Source organism: Rhea americana, unplaced genomic scaffold (genome assembly GCF_003343005.1).
Source record: "Rhea americana isolate MKP2758 unplaced genomic scaffold, rheAme1 scaffold_123, whole genome shotgun sequence".
NCBI lineage: Eukaryota > Metazoa > Chordata > Aves > Rheiformes > Rheidae > Rhea > Rhea americana.
Genome location: NW_028185295.1, coordinates 209,220 through 213,925, shown reverse-complemented (window position 1 = coordinate 213,925; position 4,706 = coordinate 209,220). Strand labels below are relative to the sequence as shown.

The window sequence follows — 4,706 nt, the reverse complement described above, 5'->3', positions numbered from 1 at the left end:
TAGTGAATGTATATATATATTATGACACATGTACATATCCTTTGAAGATATACTGTTTACTTCTCAGCTGCAGCTGAAAACCTAAGCCCTTTCTGGTTCTCAGACAAGTAAAATGCTGAGTAACTAAGAAAACTAAACATTGCCCATTATGTTCAGCTGGGCAGTTGAAAAGTTAACAAGCTAAGAAACACCYGTCAATAGGGAGCTGTGGAATGTGTTTGTTTAAGCTGACAGTTATAACTGGCATTTCTGAAATTAATGCTGGAGGCTACCACCTTGCTGAAATGTGATGTCACGTGTGACAGGAACTGCTGGACATAAGGCAGAGGGGACTATTAACCTGCCACTTTACCAGTACTGACAAATACCAATTTAAGGGACAGAAGGAAAATATTAATATTGAATATTCATAAAGGATTTGTTTTCTTAAATATTTCTTCTTTTGGGTATCATTCCAGTACTAAAATATAGTTTAAGACTCCTTCCAGTTGGTCATCAAAAAAATGAAAAATGCCAAACCTCATTGTTAAGTCTCTGAGCCACCTAGTCYCTTGGGGTAAGAAGAGATTAAATATAAGCAGTACATGAAAAAGAATACTAAACAATTTTATCTGAACTTCAGAACCCAGCATCTCTCTATTTTGCAACTTCAGATTAGTACATGCAGCATTTTATTCAGTTACAAATCGCTTTTCCACATTGTTTAAACAACAAGGGGAGCAGATCTACATTATTCCCTTAAGTTCCAAGCCAAGTCAACTTCAGCTCTTTCTTGCTCATTTTGTATGTATGTTCTACATTTCTGCAAGCACTGCACAATGTATTCCTGGGCCTTTGATTATATTACATTTCATTTGTCATACAGACTGCTAGGCCAGTCAAGAACAATTACACAAGATGGGGCAGTAACACTTGGTGCAAACAATGTATCTTTGAATGTAACAGTTGCATTGTCAATAACAGAGAGTATCTGCCCTATACACAACACTTGATACTCATCCAGGCTTTCCTACTTAGGTAAGTCTATTAGAATTATTATGTTTCAAGGAAGGAAGACCACTGTAGCAATTAATCAAGTTTCCATAAGTAAGGTAACCTTGATTTAAGCAAATTACCCCTAAAGCTCTAAAGAATCAATYGTTTAGATAAAACTAAGTCAGTAACTCTGTGATCCGTAGCTGGAGTCTTAGAATTGATTTATGGAATAATTTCCATATACGAGTCTTTACCCAACATCTTTAAAGTTCAAATCTACTTACCAACCCAGGCAATGATTCTGCCTAGGAGCACACTGACCTTCCRTGTGTAAGGAGCTCTCAGGGCCAAGGCTGCAGTCAGAGTAACCCACGGTCACAGTGCCACTGACTATGATGTGCTTCAGCGCAGTACAGGTTTCACCTCCTCAGCAGTTTATTGGAWGACCACTGTCTACATGCCTGATCTCAAGGCTGGGGAAGTCAATGGCAAATTTCTGATGGATTTCAATGGGAATAAAATCAGGTAATTGAAAAACATCCTGTGGGTTGTATTAGCAAAAGCATTGTCCATTGCTGGAGCCTCTTATGCATGCAGGAGAGACAGAAATGTTTATGAGTTGCCAACCTTTCATTAAAATACGAGTGAAATATGAGTGAAGTTATATCATTAACAACATGGAACGAGATAAATAAGAGAAGAACTGTTTTCATCGATTGGGGTCTATTCAATTGGTTAACTTCTAAAAAGAAATAAAAAACAGGAACAGGAGAAAAAAACACTATCTGTTCAAACCTTTTTACAAGGAACAGCATAAAAATATTTGCACAAAAATTGAGGAAATCCTGCATGAGGACAAAGTGAAAATCTACTAGATGTGAAGAACCTGGAAGGTATTTTGGGTCCTTTATGGTTTTATTCCAAAAATRTGCATCTTGGTGGTGGAATACAGAACAACAAAAAAATTCCCAAAGAATAAAAGATAATCACTCTTCCTTTACARAAAAGGTATAACATCAGTATGATTTGCAGAAAAAAATAATACAAGAATTTCTCTCTTCATGCTCTTAAAATATGTGTTTTTTTCCAAAGCCAGACAGCATTGACCAAATTCTCAGCTAATGGACAGTGACCTTTGTGTTGCAATGCTGGCATTATTGCCACATTTTACCTAAAAGGATTCATGTTTGTTATCTATCTATATATTTATTATTATAATATATAATATATAACATGTAATATGTAGTRTATATATATTATATATTTGTTATCAAGAGATATCACTATTAACACCCACAGAACTTCAAAGAATAATAAGGAAATAGAATTTAATAGTATAACTTGTAGAAAGCAACACGAAATGTGAAGYACTTCCTTTAATTAATAAGAACATTGGTACTGCACACTTCTTTTTTAACCATAAAGATGGTTTATCAAATGCTTTATTGCCTTAGGGCAATCTGGACCTCATCTAAAGTTCATTCAATAAMATAGGAAGTTTCCTATTGATGTCCATGACCATTGTTGTAGGCCGTGTATATAAAAACTGACAGTTACTGTGACGAAAATCAGCATGCTGTGGTACAAAACACTGAGGAAAGTACAGCAGTATAGCTACATAATACTTTCCCAAATGGGGAAAAAGCAATAACGAGGCTTACACAAATATGTTCTGATTTAACAACACTCCTGTTTGTGCATGACATAATCAATGATAATTGCACAGAAGACAGGTCACCTTCTTCCAGCCACAGCTGAGATTCATTGTTAAACTCACAGTGAGATGAAGATTGACATAGTTGGATGAAAAATTTCTGAGATAGACACTATCTCTCTGAAGACAGATGTTGAGATAGAAATGTGTTAGCATTAAGAAGCTTAAGTAAAGAAAAGAATATTAAGTTTTCTTGTACATCATCTGCTACATGTTCAATTTCTTCTTCTGCAGTCCTAGATCTCTGCTGCATTTAAGTGCCAAAGTATGTTTTTGCTCAAATAGAACTCAATATTTATCTGTCTGGATTTACCACACAGGCTGCTACACCTATTTGAATGGTTTGCCAGGCAACAGAGCAGATTTAAATGAACACTGTACCTCTGTCACATACATGAGCTTATTAGAAAGTAACACAGATCAGAACCTCATTAAAAAATGGCACAGCCTGGAGTGAGCCAAACTGTATCTCCCACTAGATAAGCTTGTGGGGGGGGGGGGTGTTAAACCAAAGCGAGCTAAATAACAATCTTTTTATAGGAATTAGAAATGATGTACATGCTCCTTAATACCTATAAATGTGAGGTTTGAAATTGCCAGACCCATACTCAAAAAGCATAAAGTACTCTAGCTACTTATTTGTAGCTGGCTGTAAGGAATTTCAAGACTTGCATTTTGGAACCTCAAGCCCTTCTCACACTCGAAAAGAGGAAAGATGGTTCCTTTCTACTCAAGTCCCTTTTTCCTGGGCCAGATTATATAACAATCCAGACAGTAATTTTCAGTATTATCTCAAGAAAAAACATTTCCATGATACCAAAGTCTGAGAACAGTTAATGAGATTTTGGTGACATCAACTATAAGCCTAAAATAAAACTCCAAAATTTGATCAAAAATCTTTGCTTAAACTATATTTGGAATCTAACACCAGTTCCTTATTTTATCATTTGTTTTATGTCTAACTGAAACACTCATGYTGAAAGAACAAAAAGTAGATTTTCCTTTAAATGTCTCTTGAATTCAAGTCTATTAGAAATGACTCTGCTACATTTGGTATTTAATGCTGCACAATGAATAAAAATAATGTACCATGTATCTTACCAGTTGATTGATATTTGACCTAGAATCCAAAATGTATCTCAAAGTGCTTTCCAGGGATATTCAAAGATAACAGAATCACAAAATAGCTGGGGTTGGAAGAGACCTTTAAAGATCATCTGGTCCACCCCCCCTGCTCAAAGCAGGATCGCTTAGAGCTAGTTGCCCAGGAATGTGTCCAGTTGGGTCTGTAATAGCTCCAAACATGGAGACATGCTCTCTGGGCAACCTCTTCCAGTAAGAACTCAACCACCCTCACAGTTAAGAAGTATTTTCCTGTGCTCAAGTGGAGTTCTCTGTGTTTCAGTTTGTGCCCATCACCTCTCATCCTGTCACTGGGCTCCACTGAAGAGTCTGGCCCCATCCCCTTTATATCCTTCCTTCAGATATTTACACACATTGATAAGATGCTGCCTCAATCTTCTCTTCTCCAGGCTAAACAGTCCTGTCTTTCCCAACTTTTCCTCATGAGAGATGCTCTAGTCCTTTAATCATCTTTGTGATTCTTCTCTGGACTTGCTCCAGTAGCCCCATATCTCTCTTGTACTGGGAAGCATACAGGTGCACCAGGACTGAGTAGAGGAGAAGGATCACCTCTCCTGGCCTGCTGGCAATGTTCTTCCTAATACACTCTAGAATACCATTGGCCTTCTTTGTCACATTGGCACATTGCTGGTTCATGGTCAGCTTGTTGTCCATTAGGAACCCCGGATCTCTGCATAGCTGCTTCCCAGATGGTTGGCCCTCAGCATGTACCGGTGTGTGGAGTTGTTCCGCCCCAGGTGTAGGACTCTGCATTTGCCTTTGTTGAACTTCATGAGGTTCCTCTCTGCCAATGTCCCCAGCCTGCCAAGGTCCCTCTGAATGGCAGCATAATCATCTGGTGTATCAGCCATTCCTCCTAGTTTTTTTTTTTTTT

General features: G+C 37.6%; 1 long non-coding RNA gene across 1 annotated transcript in view; it reads right to left on the bottom strand.

The window, feature by feature from the left end:
* Window positions 1–1,302: 1,302 nt before the first annotated feature.
* Window positions 1,303–4,706, bottom strand: part of LOC146600295 (uncharacterized) — an 8,348-nt gene continuing 4,944 nt past the window's right edge. Inside the window, exon 3 of the long non-coding RNA XR_014898314.1 lies at window positions 1,303–1,471. This is a non-coding gene — a long non-coding RNA (uncharacterized LOC146600295). The remainder of the gene's footprint in view (window positions 1,472–4,706) is intronic.